General features: G+C 41.7%; 1 non-coding gene across 1 annotated transcript; it reads left to right on the forward strand.

Annotated features, from left to right (window-relative positions):
- Positions 1–18,982: 18,982 nt before the first annotated feature.
- LOC145409452 (5S ribosomal RNA) lies at positions 18,983–19,101 on the forward strand. The gene has a single exon (XR_013899107.1). It is a non-coding gene; the product is annotated as a 5S ribosomal RNA (ribosomal RNA).
- The last annotated feature ends 623 nt before the right edge of the window (positions 19,102–19,724 follow it).

The following is a 19,724-nucleotide window of genomic DNA, read 5'->3' on the forward strand; positions in this document are numbered from 1 at the left end:
TGTCCTTCCTCATGGTCGGCCAATAGTATTTCTTTCTCGCCTCACGTATGCATCTATCGCGACCGGGATGACCCGCTTGAGGTACGTCATGAACTAACTGTAGCACGGCTTGCTGTATGGTAGCTGGAACAACCAACTGATATGCAGTGTCCTTCCCTGGGGGTTGCTTATACAAAAGACCCTGTTGAAGATGGAAGTGAGTCATTGGTACTGGGAGTTCAGGTAGACAAGTCTCGTCGCCAGACTCCAAGGCTAGATGACTTGAGACCACATTGCATCATTACGTTGTTCCGCTTTTACCGTGTCTGAGGAATACTCAGCAAGAGCAACATCCTCGGCTATGGTAGCAGCAATGTTTCTACTCAACGCGTCGGCTACAACATTGATGGTCTGGTGAATATCTGACCTCTGGATCAAACTCCATTACCTTGCCAAACCAACGCGCAACCTTACCGTGCAAGTTTTTTCCTTTAAACAAGTCGCGTATGGGTGCATGGTCAGTTAAAACAATTATCCGGTAGCCAAAGATAATATCCCGGAAATGTCCTAACGCCCACACGACTGCTAATGTCTCCAAATGTGTCGTCGAATAGCTCTTCTCTGGGGGTCTTAATGCCCTACTAGCATACGCTATGGTATGTGTCTTACCTTGCTCATCCTTCTGCTGTAACACCGCTCCCAGACCCAGACCTGAGGCGTCCGTGCACAGATAGAAAGGTTGAGTATAATCAGGAAATGCTAATACGGGTGTTTCTGACATGGCTTGTTGAGCTTGTTGAAGCTTTTCTCTTCCGAGGGTCTCCATTTCCATGCAGCGTCCTTCTTAAGTAGCGTTGTTAAAGGTGATGCTATGATGACATACCTGTGGACAAAACTCCTATAAAAGCCAGTGAGGCCTAGGAACGATCTTATCTGATCCTTGTTCTGTGGTGTAGGAAAATAGGTCATCTAGATACGCTAAGACGTCTTGCCCTAACATCTCGCCAAACAATTGGTTTATCATCCGCTGAAATGTTAAAGGAGCATTACTCAGTCCAAAAGGCATCCGGAGAAATTCAAAGTGCCCACGGTGAGTGCTAAAAGCAGTAATGGGACACGACTCTTCGGTCAGCTCCACCTGCCAATACCCTGATGCTAGATCCAGACAAGTAAACACAGTTTGCAGATGCGGAATCAGGTAACGATCCGGGTACTGTTTGTTCACTTGCCGAAAATCCACAACAGGTCTCACACCACCGTCCTTCTTAGGCACTAGAAAGAGTGGTGCAGGCGAGGAGGAAGGCTGGATAACGTCATCACGCAGCATCCTTTCAACTTCCTCAACCACTGCTTCCCTTTGGCTGTGCGGTAGACGGTATGCGGGCACATAAACTGGATTTGTACCAGGGCACAAACCAATATGATGCTTCACCCTATCCGTCCTACCCAGCGCTTCTCCTGGAAGTGCTACTACGTCGGAAAAATTCTCTAAGGAGGGCTAGGGAGTCGTGTTTTATGGTCTACATTATCCGTGACCTTCACATATTGCTCCAGCTGTTTTTCCTTAGCCAGACGTACGGGTTCCGACTGAGTCGTTGCTTGAGATGTAACTACAGGAGAGATCACCGGCACGTCGTCGACTTCCTTTATGGGGGCACCATAGCACAAGTCGCCTATATAAAACAACCATCTCTGAGCTTAACTGCGCCACCACTCATATTTGCGATGAAGAGGGGCGTCTTCTGGTCTTGGCCAACGCTAGTCAGAGTCGATTCCAGCGACAATGCCTTATGTTTTACAGTCTCAGTTAAGCATTCTACATCAGTTCCCACCGACACGTCAGGTACTCGGACAGGAATTTACAGACAGTTCGACTGGGTAAGTGGTGATTACCACTCACTATAGCCCTGACTTTCTTCCAGTCCATACCCTCCGCTTCGTGTGCATCCGGGGACTCCCTTGACGCTTCACTTGTCGGGGTCACACCTGGTTGGACGGCTCCTGATTGGATGCCAGTTCCAGTTCGTGTTGCTGAGGGATTAAGGCCTACAAACTCTTTCCCATTAAAGGAAATGGAATGTCTTTGAGGGTGTATTACTATATCATACTCCTCCATGGTCTCAAAGCCTAACAGCCCATCAGCTGGCAGAGGAAAATCCTCAACCACATAAAACGTAGCACGTAACACAGGAGATCGTTTATCTGCCCTCAATGTCAACGGCACCTGGCTTACAATCTTCATTCTACTCCCCTGTCACACCTGTCAACATTACATCAGGTGGTGATAATGTCCAGTTTGTTAGAGGCATTTCACTTTTAAGTCTTTCCAGCGCTTTACTAGAAATAATGTTTGTACATGCCCCTGTATCTACGATCAGGGACACTTGGCCTTTCCCTATGATCCAAGGAATAGATAATAAGTCCACCTTAGTAATAGCTGCCACACACGCATCGGTGGATTGTACTATTTTAATTACTTTTTGCGCGCAGCCCTGAGCTTCCCCGAACTAGCTGGGTTCCTAGTTTCTTCCTCTTTTCAGTGACAAAGGGGCAACAGTCCGTTTCATGAGGACAATGCCCATGTTTGACACACCATCTTTTCACCTCTGGCTTAACAGCCTTGGTCCTTTGCTGTGGAGAACTAGTAGCTGTATCTCTCCAGCCCGAAGTTTGCAAGGCTTTGCTAGTTTCTGCATAGCATATGCCTGCCTTCGCCAAAGCCTGACTTTCAGTACAGTTAGGATGCTGCTGTACTATATCAGTAGCCAGATTAGGTACAGGTATCTGCCACAAAGGAGGAGGGTTAGTCTGACTTTGCACGCCCATATTGTTAGTCATGCCCCAGGTATTTGGATAAGGGCCCTGGGTTTGCATGCCAATATTAGTATTCATGCCCCATTGATTAGGATTCTGGGTTTGCATGTCAATATTAGTATTCATGCCCCATTGATTAGGATTCTGGGTTTGCATGCCAATACCATCTGTGTTTATACCCCATGCATTTGAAGAAGGAACAGAAAATAAATTCTGACCAAAACCTTTGTGGTGTACTGAGAAACATCTGAAGTATACACAGGTATGTGAGTGGTTGTAGTACTATCACTAATGACTGGATTTTGCATATCCTGAGTGACCAAAGGTTCTGTTGTTGTCTCAACTTCCACAGTCTCCTCACTAGGATTACCCTCTAGCAAGACTAGTGGCCATATTGGATCTAACTGATTGCTCTGGGACTGTTGAATAAGTATGACCAGAACGCAAATGCAAAACGTTCAAATCCTCATCCTGTCCTTCAGAAATATCCTCATCACCTTGATCCTCAATATGTCCTTCACTCATTTAATATGTCTGAGCACTTTTATTTGATGTATCAACCCACTCATAAAATGCTGAGTCTAGTGGGGTTAATCTCTATTTCCCTAATTCTACGTCCCCACTTCACTGTATCCATCCAACCTTGTCAATAATATTCCCCTCCCAGTTACAGGAAGATAAACTGACATAAAAAAAAGGATAGTTATGGTAAGTGACAGAACGGAACACATATAAAATACACAGAAAGTACCGGTATATTTTTTTCAAGGGAATTCTGAGAAACCTTTATTTCCACTCATCAACTAACTAACGTGTGTTGATTCAAGCGTGTGTGTGTGTGTGTGGTTTACTAATGCATGGACACTACCTAGATATGAAAGTCCAGGATGATGTTCCACATTCCACGTTCCACACTCCACCAGACTCCTCCAACCATACGCAGCAGCCCGCTCGCTGTGGGAGTTAGCAAGCGACTGGTTCGCCCTGTACCACGCCAGGCCCGCCGCTTTCGGTCTCCCTCGGCTCGCTTCGGCCGTCCGCGCCTCTAGTTGCTAGAAGTCGTTAGTTGACCCACTCCTCACCGCACTGGCTTGAACTCTCCTTATCTCGCCTCTCACACACGAGAGCGAGATTCTTGCCAGTTTGCGTTTGAAGATGGAGATATCTCGCACACCACAGGGCGAGATAACTGCCAGTTTGTGCTTAAGATAGGAATCTCGCACTGGCAGAATAATGGGAGGAATTAATATGCACCACTTCAGTTTATCTGCTCCACTTAACTCACTGGTAATTAGTCCCCTTACAACAGTAGAGTAAGATTTTCTGTTTCACCTTCAGGAACGAGCGATTGCAAGGGTTACTGGTTCACAGCATATCCCTTTAGCACGTATCGTATCCCAGCACTGAACACCAATTTAATGTATCGGTACACGGCTAGCACTAAATATCGTGCCACCGCTAGCACCAATCAAATGTATTGTCGCACTGCTGGCCACCAATTTAATGTAGCCGTTATGGAGTAGCAGTTGACTACATATTAAGTGTTCTGCTGTTATAGTATAACTAGACCACCGTGTTGGATCGACGACACTGTCTGTAGTACACGTCAGCTACTCGCCGTCACTGCCCGACACTTCCCACCAAAGGTCCTCTGCCACGAGAAGGTGGAAGCTGGTCTGTTATTAAGTGGTAGCGTAAGGTGACAGAAATGAGCAGATTAAATCTCTCTTTATTGGGCACAGAATAATATAAGTGTGACCCGAGAGATATGTAAGAGCGATACAACCTCCCTTTAAAACTGTAAAACGGCCTCTGACGCTGTACACTCACCGAGCCGACTAGGGCACGGTGCTGAGGTCAGCTAAAAAGTGAGGTGCCGAACATTACATATACTCTGGGCTTATGCAAAAAGTAGAGATAAATGACAACTCTGCTAGCACATTATACACCTCTATAAAATGGTATTAAGTACATTCACATATACCAACATAATAAATGGTTCCCCAGGACTTTACACTTACGCACTATTCAGATATCTTTTCACTTCTCCTAACCTTCATTTTATAATTGAAACAGGGTGGCACTTGTGGTCTGCCATCCACCTTCTTCCTATACCACAGCTAACAGCGAAATGATATTTGGTTGTTCATCATTCACACTTCATTATACACTGTTAATTATGATTAAACAGCTTTAAAAATTATTATGCAAAATGTGTGATACTACAACTTCATATGGAAAAAGATGTTGACACCAGAACACTCTCTTTCTCTCTCTCTCTCTCTCTCTCTGGGAAGGTGAGAATTGTGAACGTCGTGTGTAGGGTTGCGAGAGGCATGCCGCAAAAGACCTGGGACGAGGTCATAGAGTGTGACCTCCGGGATAAGGGACTGGAATGGGAGGTTGCCAGAGATCGAGCACTGTGGAGAGCCGTCATTAGGCGACCAGGGCCAACGCATGCAAGCATTTTGGAGCCTTTCTAAATTATTCAACCAATAGATCATCATCATCATCATCATCATCATCATCCCACGAAAAGGTTACCTCTGAAGTTACTGTGGAGGGACATGAAGATTTGAGTGTAAGGGTTGATATGATGGTAAATCACCAGGAAACTCTGAGATGTTTGTGCCATATGGGGCGAAGAGCGAGAGACTGACTAGGAGTGTGTATTAGAGTGGAGTGGTTGGCAGGAGGAAAAAAGGGAGACCGGGAACAAGATGGAGAGAGGGGTCTTTACTGATGAGGGACTCTAAATGCTTGAAGGTCTAGCTGTTTAGCCCACCCACACGGGATGCGGCGTCAGGAGAGAGAGAGAGAGAGAGAGAGACAGACAGACAGACAGACAGACAGAGCTCAGGTAGGTTGTTATATTTATTTACCTGTTAATGTTCACTGTAGTTGGGCTGATTATACCCGACTGAACTGGTTCAGTGCTACAGTTAAATGAATCTCAGTTATGAGGTAGCAATGAGTCTCCTTGTTACTAGTTAAATCAACCCTTCCATCTGACTATGGCTGGCAATTGACTGAGCTGAAAGGGGTTGGGATCTTTGTTTGTTTAGAATAAATATCATATCAGAATATTATCTATTCACCTCTAAATACAGCCATTGACAATACATGAATAATTTCTGGGGTACAAGTTGGACGAACTGTATGCTGTGTTCTTTTACCGGCTGTGGTAGTCTGAGTGGCTGTGTCTGGGGGTGGCAGTAAGGCTTGTATTCTCACTGGCGTTAGAGATTTTATAACATTCCTCTTTTTGCGGTTTATTTTGATGATGATAATGATAGTACAGGCCTATTATCTTAACTTTGGTAGCTTCGGAACGTGGCTGTAGTGAGTTTTGATTTCACAGTTATCAGTCGTGGTCATGGGAGTAATACAGTATACCGACAAAAGGTAAATGGCTGTACTAGGAAGCTGCAAAAGTTTTAGCAGTACCTTCAAAATGGCCAAGTAGGACCAAAGATGCTATATATTCACAGTTTAAAACATAGGCAACTCTGAGCTGTTGCAACCCTCCATCTGACCAAGCACATACCCTCCGCCTCCCTGCACACCTAAGCCCATAACTGCCCTCACCCCCCCCCCACAATCTTTTCTTTTAAAGGTGGGCGTAAGGAAAACGCCTGAAGGACACATATCCTGGGCCCTTCAGATTCCTTGCACAAGTCACATTGAAATTTCTGGAAAATCATTTTTTTTTTTTACCTTGTCATTATTTTCAATAAAACTACTTGAGGCACATATTCTGCCTTTCACAAGGCACCATTTCACTGTAAGACACATATATATGTGAAATTTCATCATTGTAGTGAATATTTCTCAGTTCTGGCCCGGAAACGAAATCTCTACGCCCGGTCAGCCGCCCTGCCGTCCAACTCAACGGATGGACACCTATTGATCCTAGTGATAACAACACCCTCCTCTGACTTTGTCAGGTGGAAGGTAAAAATTTCAGCATGCGGGCACTGTAATCTTTTCTTTTTGGTCAAATGGCGGTGGACCAGTACCACAACTAGAATAATACACAAAATCATGATTGCATGAAATTAAATAAGCCTGATTGGAATGAGTCTCCTTGATTATTAGTCAAAGCTACCAATTATCCTGACCACCTGGCCACCAGCTGAAATCAGACAGGTTAGGGATCATTGTCATGTTAGAAAGACACTCTATAGTGTATTAATAAGAGACAGTAGTTACATTTTGGGTGTCAGTGTCTGTGAGTTAATGTTTTCTTTTTTGTCCCCAACAGACGAGTACCCGGCGGCCATCCAGCGGGGTTCCAGCCTGTGCTGGTGGAGCCTCGCCCTGCCCGCTTCCACCCTCGCCTCCATTGCTGCCGCCTGCCTCCACCCTCATAGATAAACACACACACAAGCACATATTTCAATATTTTATCCCCGTTTTCCCACAGAGCTGAGATATTTCCTTTTCCTTGGGTCTGAATTATATCTTTCTTCCCCTACGGGCTCGTATGGTAAAGCTTGTTTTCGTTTCCCTTGCACATATATAAACTCAGACATTAACCATCATACACTGCAGCATATATTACTCTTGTGTCTTCTGAAACTGAATAAGGTTCCTACTCTCAGATATCATTTACCACTTCTCCTCTCCCTCCTCCAGTTATTGTATTTTCCTTTTGATATGAATTGTATCCTCTTCCTTTCTCGTGTGGTCCAGTTTGTTCCCACATCATCTGTACTCAAATATTTTACTATTACGTCCCCTGATTCCGACTTGTATCCCTCTCCTTTGGTATGAATAATATCCCTCTTTCACTGTTATATTTCAGTTATTTTTCCATCTCCACCCTTCATACACACACTTCTCCAGTTCCCCGTCCTAGGCTGGTTTTATTGTTAAGTCCTTTTAACCAGAATTACTTTCTTTTCCTTTGATCTGAATTGTATCCCTCATCCTTTCTTGTTTGCTTCCCTCTTGGTTAGTTCTCTCTTGTTCATTTCTTTATCTATTCCACTCAAGCCTAGTCTTCCTCCTTTCGTCCTCTAGTCTGAGTTATATCCCTCCTCCACTTTTCGTGTGGTTCATTTATTTCCATTTTCTCTCCTCGGTTGTGCCTGAATTTCTGTGGACGCCCGAGCGTAATAATTCTTGTTTTTCCTTTTCCTTTTGACGTAGATTTGTCTTCTTCTGGCTGGCTGTTCCGACACATTATGGAACAGGACTGGGATTCACCAGTAAACTTAGCTCCTTCAATATGATGAAGTAGTTTTGTAGTTTATTCTTGCTGCAACACACGATTTTCCTCAGTTTCGGATTAATGAAGGCTACATCAAACTTCTTTTAGAAAAGTCTTTCTTAACAGATATCGAAGTCTTTGTAAAAAAGAAAAATAATTTCCTTTTCTTTAAAATAAGTAAAATAAATAAATAAAGTCACTATTGCTCCCAGCAATTGTTTGGTTCTCCCAGTCTGTTTTTTTTTTTTTTTTTCAGCTTAAGGAGAGATTTATCAAACTGACGGAGCTAGATATAGCCTTCATTAACCTCTTCACTCCATGGGTTCTCTCCCAAACTGAAAAAATCGTATGGTAGTGCACAGAAAAAATAAAGTCCTTAGTAAAGCGGTTAGCATGTTCATTATGATTTTTGTTCTTGCTACCGCGAAACTTTTTTTTTTTTTTGAGAGAGAGAGAGAGAGAGAGAGAGAGAGAGAGGTCTTAGAGCCGAGGGCTTAACCTTTCGGTCCGATGACATTTTTCTTCATTATGTTTTTCATGCCACCAGTGATCAGTCACTACTTCAGTGGCCACTGCTTATTTGAACTCTCAGCTTGCATCCCTCATCCACTACGGCGGGCGTGTAGCATCGGTTTAGCAAAACAGTCTCACCACAAAGTTGCCCAGCTCCATATAGGAGGACTGGGGAACACAGTTTCAGAGATGACCTGTTGCATACATGAATGAGTGAGAGTAAGGGTTAACCATACTCTTACTTATTCATGTATGCAACAGGTCATCTCTGGAACTGTCTTTCCGAGTCTGTATTTCCCTCTCCCCGTGACACCTAATCTTGCAAACGTTTCCAGGCATCTGGAAATAAAAGGTTACTGAGTTTGTTCTGTCGCGGTTTTCTTGGAAAGGACAATTCTGCTGCCTTTTTGCCTTTGGTTCCTTCTTGTTTGCATATATATATATATATATATATATATATATATATATATATATATATATATCTGTCTATCTATCTATTGCCAGACGCCTCAATCCCGTTTGGGGTGGCCACAAACAAATCGCCTCCAAGTCGCCCTGTCCCCCGCCATTTCACTGCCCTGCTCCCAACTCACACCCCTCTCTCATATACCTCTCCACCCCATCCCTCCATCTCATCCTAGGCCTCCCCCTCCCTCTTCCCCCCTCCACCTCACTCACATACACTCTCTTCGTCAGTCTTTCTCCCTCCATCCTCTCCACATGGCCAAACCACCTCAGTGTGTTCCTCATAACGCTTCCTATCACATCCACATCCACACCACAACGCTTCTTTATATCCTCATTCGTCAGCCTGTCTCTCCATGTGACTCCACAGGCTCCTCTTAAATAACTCATTTCCACTGCTCTCACTCTTGACTTGTGTCCTTCCACCAACGTCCAAGCTTCACTTCCGTACGTTAGAGTTGGTATCACAATACTGTCATGTAGTAACTTTTTCACTTCCATGCTCACTTCCCTGTTTTTTATCACTGCTTTCAAAGAACCAGCAACCTTTCTTCCCTGCTGTACCCTTTCACACACTTCACCCTCCAAACCTCCATCCTTACTCATCACACTACCTAAGTACTTAAACGTACTCACATTTTCCAATTCCTCACCATCCAACCTCGCTGTACATTCACTGACTTCACCTCTCTCAAAGACCATCACTTTACTCTTCCCTACATTCACCTTTAGATTCCGTTTCTTACACACTCTTCCAAACTCATCCTGTCTCTTAAAGATATTCCCAACATTGACCTTTCCATTGCTCTCTGAGAACGAATTAATTTATTTTCCATTGATTTTGTCAGTTTCCAAGTCTCACAACCATACGTTGTGATGGAGCAAGAGGTTGACTGACTGGACACCAAGAGATGGTAAGCGTAGCAGAAAAAGGCCAGACAGGAGGTGGAGAGATGAGATAGAGAAATTTGCAGGGAAAACGTGGCAAAGATTGGCTCAGCCAAGGAATTCTTGGAGAAGGTTGGGGGAGGCCTTTGTTCAGCAGTGGACTTATAATGGCTGATGATGATGATCATGATGATTTCACTCAACTTACGACAGACCAACTATAGTGAAGGGGGATATGATGACTTATGTATCTACCTTCTCCAGTCCGATAACTCTCTGGAGCTGAATAAAAATGTTTTGAGGTTTGAGTAATAGAATGAAAATTACGTTTTGGGAGTGAAGAGTTTAATTAAGTTTGCCTAACCACCCTTGTTCGAAAAATCTCCCTTACGCTGAATAACTTAGACAGATAGTAGCAAGAATATAATAGTAAAACTAATGGTTATGGAAGGTAAAATTTACTTTTTCCTCCCCCATTCCTGGGAGTGGGATACTTGCTTCTTCCGTTTGTGGGGAACTCGCCAAACTTTTATCCTTATACGTATATTCTCTCCCAGACATTTTGCTGCCACTTTCAGCCTTACATTTTTAGTCTGTTTTTTCGTCATGACACAAGATCTCTTTAGTATGCTTTATTTTTAAACTGGTTTGGTATATTCTTGCTTGGCGTCATATTGTCTGTTATCATAAATCTTGTCCTGTTCGAACAATTTGTTATTATTTACTGCATTATCATGATTTATTTTTCAGCAGCACATGTGACTCCTTAGCATCCCCTCGGACACCTACTGTACCATCATCATGCCAGTACCATAGTCAAGAGGAATGTTACGTATCCAGAGGTGGACCTCTGTGTGAACATGTATTATTTAAGTGAATGTACATGTGTTTTTACTCCGTTTTAATGGTGGATCATTTGCTAGAGGAAGAACCAGGTTTGAAAACTGCCGCATTGTCCTGAGGAAATGATGATTCACAGCTACAGGAAGAAACATGCTGAAAATCGACTTCATGTAGAAAGTAAAGGTACAGTGAGTGATGGTATATTGCAGCGAGAAGCAGGCTTGATAATACCTATGATCTAAAAGGACAAGGCCTAATTGTAGTGGAAAATTTACCTACTTAAAATCTCTGGAAATTTCGTGTTCGTCACTGGAAACCCCACGTACAGAGTATGAAGACAGAGACTTCCTGCGCTTGACACTGTTAAACAAATGCTTATATTTTATTTGTAGCCTTTGAAAATATACCAGCTAGCATCATCTGTGTTGGTAGCACTGACGAAAGCCTACTGTAGTGTTCGTTTATGGCGATGACAATTTAAATGTTCTGCTGATTTCGGGTTATGTTTTCGTCTAAGTCCAGTCCTGGGACCTGCCATACATATTATTAATGCTGTCTGCTGATTATTTCATTCAGCCCAGGGTAGACTTCAAAATGCAAGGTTTAGATGCAACCTTCATTATACCCCTCTTTACGAGACATCTCCCCTAAGCTGAATAGAAACATGCCCGTAACCACCTTGAGGCAGACGAGGCAGCCGCCTTGTCTGGCATCTCCTCTCCCCCTCCCCTCCTTTATCAGCCTGCTCAATCCACCCCCACTCCAAAGTCCAGGGACTTGCTCTGATCGCGTTCATAAATCTAAACTGATCCCTGTCATCCTCAACCCGCAGTGCTTCATGATTACTACTAATTACATAATGGTTGGTTTTAGAAATATTTCAGTTATATTAACCCATTGGAGCCCGGTGTCCGGAATACTGGCCAGAACTGGGATTTTTCAAGTCCTTATAAAGTAGGCAACCCCAGGGTAGGGGCCTATGGGCCGACAGGCGGAGGGCGGTACACTTCGTACCCACCCAGTGCCATGCCTCGCCCGCCACCCCTGGGATCCAGTGGGTTAAGAGTAATAAGACAGACCAGCTAGTCTTCAGTATCATCAGAGTAAAATTTAATTGAGCTTCTGTAGTCACTACGATGCAGCAGCCAACACCTGCTTCATTACTGTTTAACATGATGCCAATAATCCTTTCTAGCATGTATGAATATGCCGCATTGCAACACATATAACTGAATGCAGTGCGCCCAACCATTATAGATGGCATTAATAAGAACATACAACTGTAGCAACATTTTTGAAATTTGCCTAGTTACTTAATTTAAATCTGTTCAGATTCATCTGCAATTGCATTGTTTGGTGCTAGGACTAAAAAAAAAAAAAAAAATCCGAGGAAGCATGCCCTTGGACCCCCTAGTAGGGCTGTGTTTGCCTCGTCTGTTTTCAAGTCCTGGTTACAGCCCTGAGAAACATCTGGAAGTAGCAAGAATTTAAATAAAGAAAGTCACTAGGTTCAGTGGGTTAAATGGCTTCCTGGCACATCATCATTGACGATTTAGTTTTCATACAACGCGTTATTGTTCTTTCTGTATATTATTGGTCTTTAACCCTTTGAGCGTCAATATTTTTTTGTATTTGTACAAACACCTGACTGCTTCATTTAGCTTCGGGGAGGCGCTTTTATTGTGGCGGAATTATTGTGTACTGTTTGTAACCCCATCACTACGAGAGACCATCAGTTAAAATAAAACAATGTGGAAGTAGAAATGCTGTATAAAAGACTCCTTTGGACTGAATTGATTGGACGTCTCCACCGATTCCATTACTGCCACACAATATAATACAAACCTGGGATACGCAGGAATGTACTCGTAATATCCAGGTACCAGGCAGCTTCCTTAACTAAAGACAATATGGCTGTTAGGCCAGGATTGACTCTGTTATTTATTCTTTTCCAGTTCGTCAGTTTTGCATATTCACATTTTCTTATATGCAATTTTTTAAGTCTATGTCGGTAAAAAAATATATATTTATTGATACACAAATTAATGATAAACTGGAGTATGAAGAAAATAGTACACTGACGATGAGATGCTAACCATCCTCCAAATCTGACGACAGTGCTACCGTTAGTGTTCTTTCGTTGGTCTTCAAGTAGAAAATGGGTTCCTGATAGGCTACATTTACTGGTAAAATTCTTGTTCAAGTGTATACATTTCCCCTTAATATTACCAGTAGTTGCCTGTGTGATAAGGATATTTTTGTGTTATTTATAAAAGCTTGGAGTTGTGTTTCCCGCTCTAAAACATATTTGCTAAATGTGTGCTCTTTTATTTTCCTTCATCTTGTTTCAGGAGGTAGATGGGGACACCCACCATCCAGTTACTTGATATAGCTCATTCTTCAGATGACTTCACAGAGTAACAAACAAGATACTTTCTTGTGATCACGAGAACCATTTGCAACTTTGAGTGGTAACGATGTAAACAGATGAACGCCTGGTGTTCTAATTGGCTGAGGAGCTCCAACTGGATGTGTTTTGCAATAGTTTGCGTCTGATGGGTGGTTAGTGTTTCTTGCTCATGTAAGCCCCTGTCACACATACGCGACTCAAGGGCCGACCGCAGCTCGACTCAAGGTTGTGTCCTAGTTGGTTCCCACTTCTCCCGACAGGCCGCGAATCTGCTCTGCTCATGACTGCCTAACGACTACGTCAGTCACGACCAGTCATGACGTCCTCAAGAACGCAACAAGATCACGAGGCTACCGTGAGGTGATGGAGCTACGAGTCTTCAAATTTGAAATTTAACGAATTTTTGTCAGCCACGACCGTGACACGACCGCCCACGAACGCAAGACGACTTCGTGACGCATTTGGGAAATGCACCCCGACCCCCCCAGGACACCCCACAACCGACCCATGGGATGGGGCATCATTCCTGAACCACCAATGACACCCAGAGCATCACCATGGATCTCTCGTGTGTCTAGTCAGTTGATGAGGGACACACAGTCAAAACGGGTTTTTTGTTGGCGAAAGCATCACGACACGCAATGACCGCATCACCAAGCATCCAATTGAGCTAAGACTGCTTCACGACCGACATACGACGTTCCCGACTGCAACGTAACTGTGACACGACTTTTGGCAAGTCTTGAGGAGGCCACGATACTTTGACGTGTGCGTTAAAATATCGTGAGGCCCAACAAGTCGTCCCAGCAACTCACGAGTGCCCTAACTAGTCCGGGCTTTGTCGGCGAGTCAAGGGACAATCAATGAAAAAATGAGTAAAAACTTTGAGTCACACCATGGTTGGCTCTTGAAAGGGTGGCGTGTCTTCATCTTCAGGGTCAGGGCTGAATAGCCATCCATCCCCAGCCCCCTACGCTTCTGGTGCAAAACAGGATGCAACAGAGTAGAAGAGATTCCTTGTTTTACCAAGTCCTTCTTATAAGTCCCATTATATTATATTATATTATATATATATATATATATATATATATATATATATATATATATATATATATATATATATATATTTCCCACAGTAACACGAGAAATTTCTGTGGCACAAGTCCACATTATACTACATATATATATATATATATATATATATATATATATATATATATATATATATATATATATATATATATATATATATATATATATATATATATATACAGGGTGGTGCAAAAGTAGGTTGACATTATGTTTTATTATGTTTGTAAAAGTCTTAGGTTATGTAAAACTCTTATGTGTCGAAGTGTGGCTCACAGACTCCAGGAATGTGTCAGTTGTGAGAGTGGACACTTTGAACACTTATGAGAGTAAAAGTGAGTCTTTTGTTTTGGAATAAATGGTAAATGTCAACCTACTTATGCACCATCATATATATATATATATATATATATATATATATATATATATATATATATATCTATATATATATATGATGTCGGTGAGGATCTGTCCGTTCTTCCCTTGGGGCTAAGATGCGAATGAATGTGTTTTAATGGATGAGTAAATGGGGAGTGTGTTGTCCTGTCTCGGCTACCTCCCTTTCCTTGGGGGAAGCAGCCTAGGTATATATATATATATATATATATATATATATATATATATATATATATATATATATATATATATATATATATATATATATATATATATATATATATATATATATATATATATATATATATATATATATATATATATATATACAGGAGGTCCTACCTGTCTGATGTGTTGTTATATACTGTAGATATTACTCGTATCTTGGAATATCAGACATAATATAAGACATTTTCATATTTACAGTACTGTCGTAAACTAACACCAAATCAGTATACATATGATTCATCAGAGCAATAGTGCACATATGTAGAGTTTATACTTATGATTAATAGTTCTTTGGCACTTCCTCAAAACTATGGGAACTTAATCAGATGAATGGATTGCTATAATAATAACCAGTATACTTGACTTCTGAAGTGAACTGACGGTGTATAAATTGTGTAAGTTTAACAAACCGACATGAATGCTAATAAGTAAATAAAAATGAGAGAGAGAGAGAGAGAGAGAGAGAGAGAGAGAGAGAGACTATATATATATATATATATATATATATATATATATATATATATATATATATATCATCATCATCATCATCATCATCATCATCATCATCCCGACCTTCTTTCCCACCCTAGGGCAGGGTGAAGAGTAGCAATGTCCAGACAGCACAAACTTGCCCAATCCAATAGGCCAAGCTTCCATTCACTCATCATTCAAGCCCCCGGTATCCTGACTCTACTGGATGCGCCAAAAACATTCACAGCATTTTGCAGCTTCACACAAACGTATCCGACTGAGTCAGTCCGGACGCTCCCATGCTCACAATGGACGCCAAAATCCCTGGTCATGCACTTCTCACAACATTCATCCAGCCAGCTCGATCTCTTGTCAGTTCCCTAGCCTCACCGTCTTCCAAACCTCTCTTCCCCAAACACTCATCCACCATATCTCTCCACCTTCTCCTTGGCCTACTTCGCCTCCTCCCTCCTTCAGATTCGCTCAGGTATACCTTTTTCACCACTCTATTGCTATCCATTCTTTCCACATGACCATACCATCTCAGGACACTCACTTCGATTCTGGTGTCCACCGACTTCCTTACTCCACACCTGTCACGAATCACATTATTTCGTATCCTATCCACCCTCTGTACCCCACATACATTCCCCAGCAGTCCCATCTCCATTGCTCTTACTCTTGACTTTTCATTTTCATGCCACACCATAGTCTCACACTCATATGTTAGAATTGGCACTAACACTCCCTCATGTAAGCCTCGTGCAGCTGCAACACTCAAGCCTCTGTTTCTTATCAAGGCCTTCATTCCTTGTGTCACTCTACTTTCAACTTCTTTTGCACATTTTCCTCTCTTTTCTGTTACTGTACCCAAGTATTTGAACTCTCACCAATTCCAGTCTCTCTCCATTCACTGTGACATCACACTGAGAGTCATATTCTCTCTCAATAACCATCACTTTACTCTCATGGGGGCTCACCATCCACTCGCTCAATGTAGTGCTGCTCTCGGGTGTCTGCCCTTTCCTCTCCTCCCTCCATTCCTTCCTTCCTCTTCTGTCTTTCTTTACTTATTTTTTTCCACGTCCTGCCTACGGGTGACTTTACACTCCATCTATTGTATTTCTGTCCTTCATTCTTTCCCCTTCCTTCTGCCTGTGGGTGACAACACTGAGTGACAAGCCTAATGGTTTCCTGTACACCAAGAAACCGTTTACTAGGTTGGATGGTAACCATATAACCAAATTATGGTGCCTGGTGGTGTAGTGGGTAATTACGGTGCTCCAATCGGATTGAGCTGGTGAAAGTTTATATCTGAGGGGTGGTTGGGGTTATTGCTCATGTAATATCATTCAGGGAGAAGTGAGGCTGGTCACTCTCATCTTAAATGTCAGGACCAACTTTCCTAGCCCCGGGCTCCTACACTCCTTATTGGGCAACATAGGATTGGATGGTGGATATATATATATATATATATATATATATATATATATATATATATATACATATATATATATATATATATATATATATATATATATATATATATATATATATATATATTGTGGTACAGTGGTAGTGTGTGTTTTTGTACACTGAAGAACGAGGGTTAGCGCCCCGCCAGGGTAATAAACTTTGGAAGCGTTCTTCTCCCCACGTACTGCTTGGCGGACATAAGGGGTGCTGTTGTTGAACCAGTGTCGCTTACTATAAAGTATGCTTGCACACATTCTGCTTGCGCGGGCCGATTACACTTGATTCACAGACTACACACATATCCAAAGCCACTACAACACTACAGTTACATTTACAAGCACTTCTCAAACTACATACAATCTCGACCAGACAGCATAAGCCACTTGGTAGAGATACATTGGCTGTATCGTCCCCACTTCGGTCGGGATAGGCCGGTCGTGCAGTGGACACTCAAATGGACGGCTGATGATATATATATATATATATATATATATATATATATATATATATATATATATATATATATCAATCAATCAATCAATCATTTCCTGTGGCACCCCACGGGATGCATAGGGCGTCAATGAACTCTCTCCACCAATATTTGTCTCTTGCCATCTCCTTCAGGTCCCACCAACACTCCTCTCCTGCTTCTTTTTTCATTGTCCTCAACCAGGTTTCCCTCGGCCTACCTTTACCTCTTCTTCCTCTAGCAATCCACTCTGGCACATCCTGTATTAAACTACCTTCTTTTCTGTATATGTGCCCCAGCCATTTCCAGCGAGACAGTCTCACATATTCATTAACTGGTTCCACTCTCGTAATATCCCTTACTCTTTCATTTGTAACTCTGTCTTGCCACTTTACCCCAAGAAGCCTTCTCAGTATTTATATATATATATATATATCTGTATATCAATATCTATCTATATCTATCTATTTATCTATCTATATCTATAACAAAATAGTGCTCTCGCATTACTGACAGCCATCTAGGGAGCCAGGACAAACTACAATGAAACGGCGGAAAAGGATTTTCGTCACTGAAAGGGATGCGGGATTACTTTAATTTCACACTGTGTATACTGCTGTCCTTGATACGTATCGCCAAAACTCTAAAAGTATCGATCATTAAAGAGAGAATATATATATATATATATATATATATATATATATATATATATATATATATATATATATATATATATATACGTGTGTGTGTGTGAACCACTTTATTGCTATTCGGCATGCAGTACGTAGATACAAAATGCACTGATGAAAATAGTCCAATCTTACGCATAATTATCTGGCTTAACAGATCGGATTAACATCTGAAAATTGTATATTGTTTTTTATATTAATAAGGTAAAATAACAGGGAATAGGCATATGTATTTACTTAACTAATACAAAATAACAGGGAATAGACATATGTATTTACTTAATTGATACAAAATAACAGGGAATAGGCATATGTATTTACTTAATTGATACATCAGCATGTATCAGCAGATAAAATTCATTAACAGTAAATCCATGCACACAAGACAAATTAATATGACATACAGAAATATGTTAATGCATACGCAGTTATAAATGAAATAACCTCATCCATCAGTATTATGATGCAGAAAATGCACGTGGAAATGAAAACAGATCATTGTATGATAAATGGAAAATAACAAAACGTGCTATACACGAATGAACTATTGAAAAAAGAGAATAATACAAAACAAAGAGTGTCGTATACAAAATAGAACAAAGTATCATACATGAAGATGCAAATAACAAATTTCAGAATAATACAGGACAAAAGTAACATGAATATAAATATAAAGCAAAACAAAAAGCAGAATAGAATCATGCATTGAAAGGTAATAATAGGTAATACGTTTAATATCTACAGCTGTTCTAAATGTTGTCAAATGTATAATAATGGAGTGCCTAATTACCATGCATTTATATAATGAAAATATTTTGTCGGGTAAATATCATACCCCCGAGTTAAAAACATACGTGATATGCCACAGCTTATGTCTGCACTATCCATCATTTTATTGTAATGAAATTATATGCATTTAAGTGGCTAACGCCCTTATTTGCTGCATTTTAAGTACAATTACCTTTCCTTATCCTCCTGAAATACATTAAAACCCGTTTTTTTTTTTTTTTTTTTTCCAGCATTTAGCCTACAAATGTGCCAACGGCCATACCACGTTGAGTACACCGCTTCCCGTTCGATCAGCGAAGTTAAGCAACGTTGGATCTGGTTATTACTTGGATGGGTGACTGCCTGGGAACACCAGATGCTGTTGGCATCCCTACGTCAAGTGGGGTTGGTGGAGGATTAGTGCCCCTCCCTGTAAAACAATTATCTCTAAGCCCTTGGCCACCCCGTCTGGGATACATGGCGTCTGGCAATGAATGAATGATTTACAAATGCAACATGGTTATCCTTTCGCACTGATTATATCTCGTTCAAAATTTTCGCCGAGAAATTCAGTCGAAAACATTATGGCTATCAACCCCATCTATTGATAATGCAACGAACTAGAATGCTGCATGTTCGTTGGTTAGCTTTCTATTTTTCTAGTCTTTCTTGTATGATCTTTAGTAGCACACGCACTGTCCAGCAGAGCTGCCAAATGGCTCCCAACTTTCCACCTTGCTCTCGGGGTTCGACTGTCTCTAAGCTTAATACTCTAGAAAATCGTTTACAAATATTCAGTTTGCACGAAAAACGCTTAGGGGGTAAATAAGCTAAGAAATATTGATCCCGAATGGAACAAGGCATGTCTAGATTTAGGGGCAGGTTGTGGGGGGGCGGGGGGAGCACCAAACGCAGCAGCAATAACCAGTAACCACTGCCCACTGCCAGTGTTGCCAATTTGGCGCTCTTGCCGCAAGACCTTGCTCATAAAATTCAGTGCGAAAAAGCTTA

This window comes from Coenobita brevimanus, chromosome 80 (genome assembly GCF_032717465.1).
Source record: "Coenobita brevimanus isolate Jiangsu-jjx chromosome 80, ASM3271746v2, whole genome shotgun sequence".
NCBI lineage: Eukaryota > Metazoa > Arthropoda > Malacostraca > Decapoda > Coenobitidae > Coenobita > Coenobita brevimanus.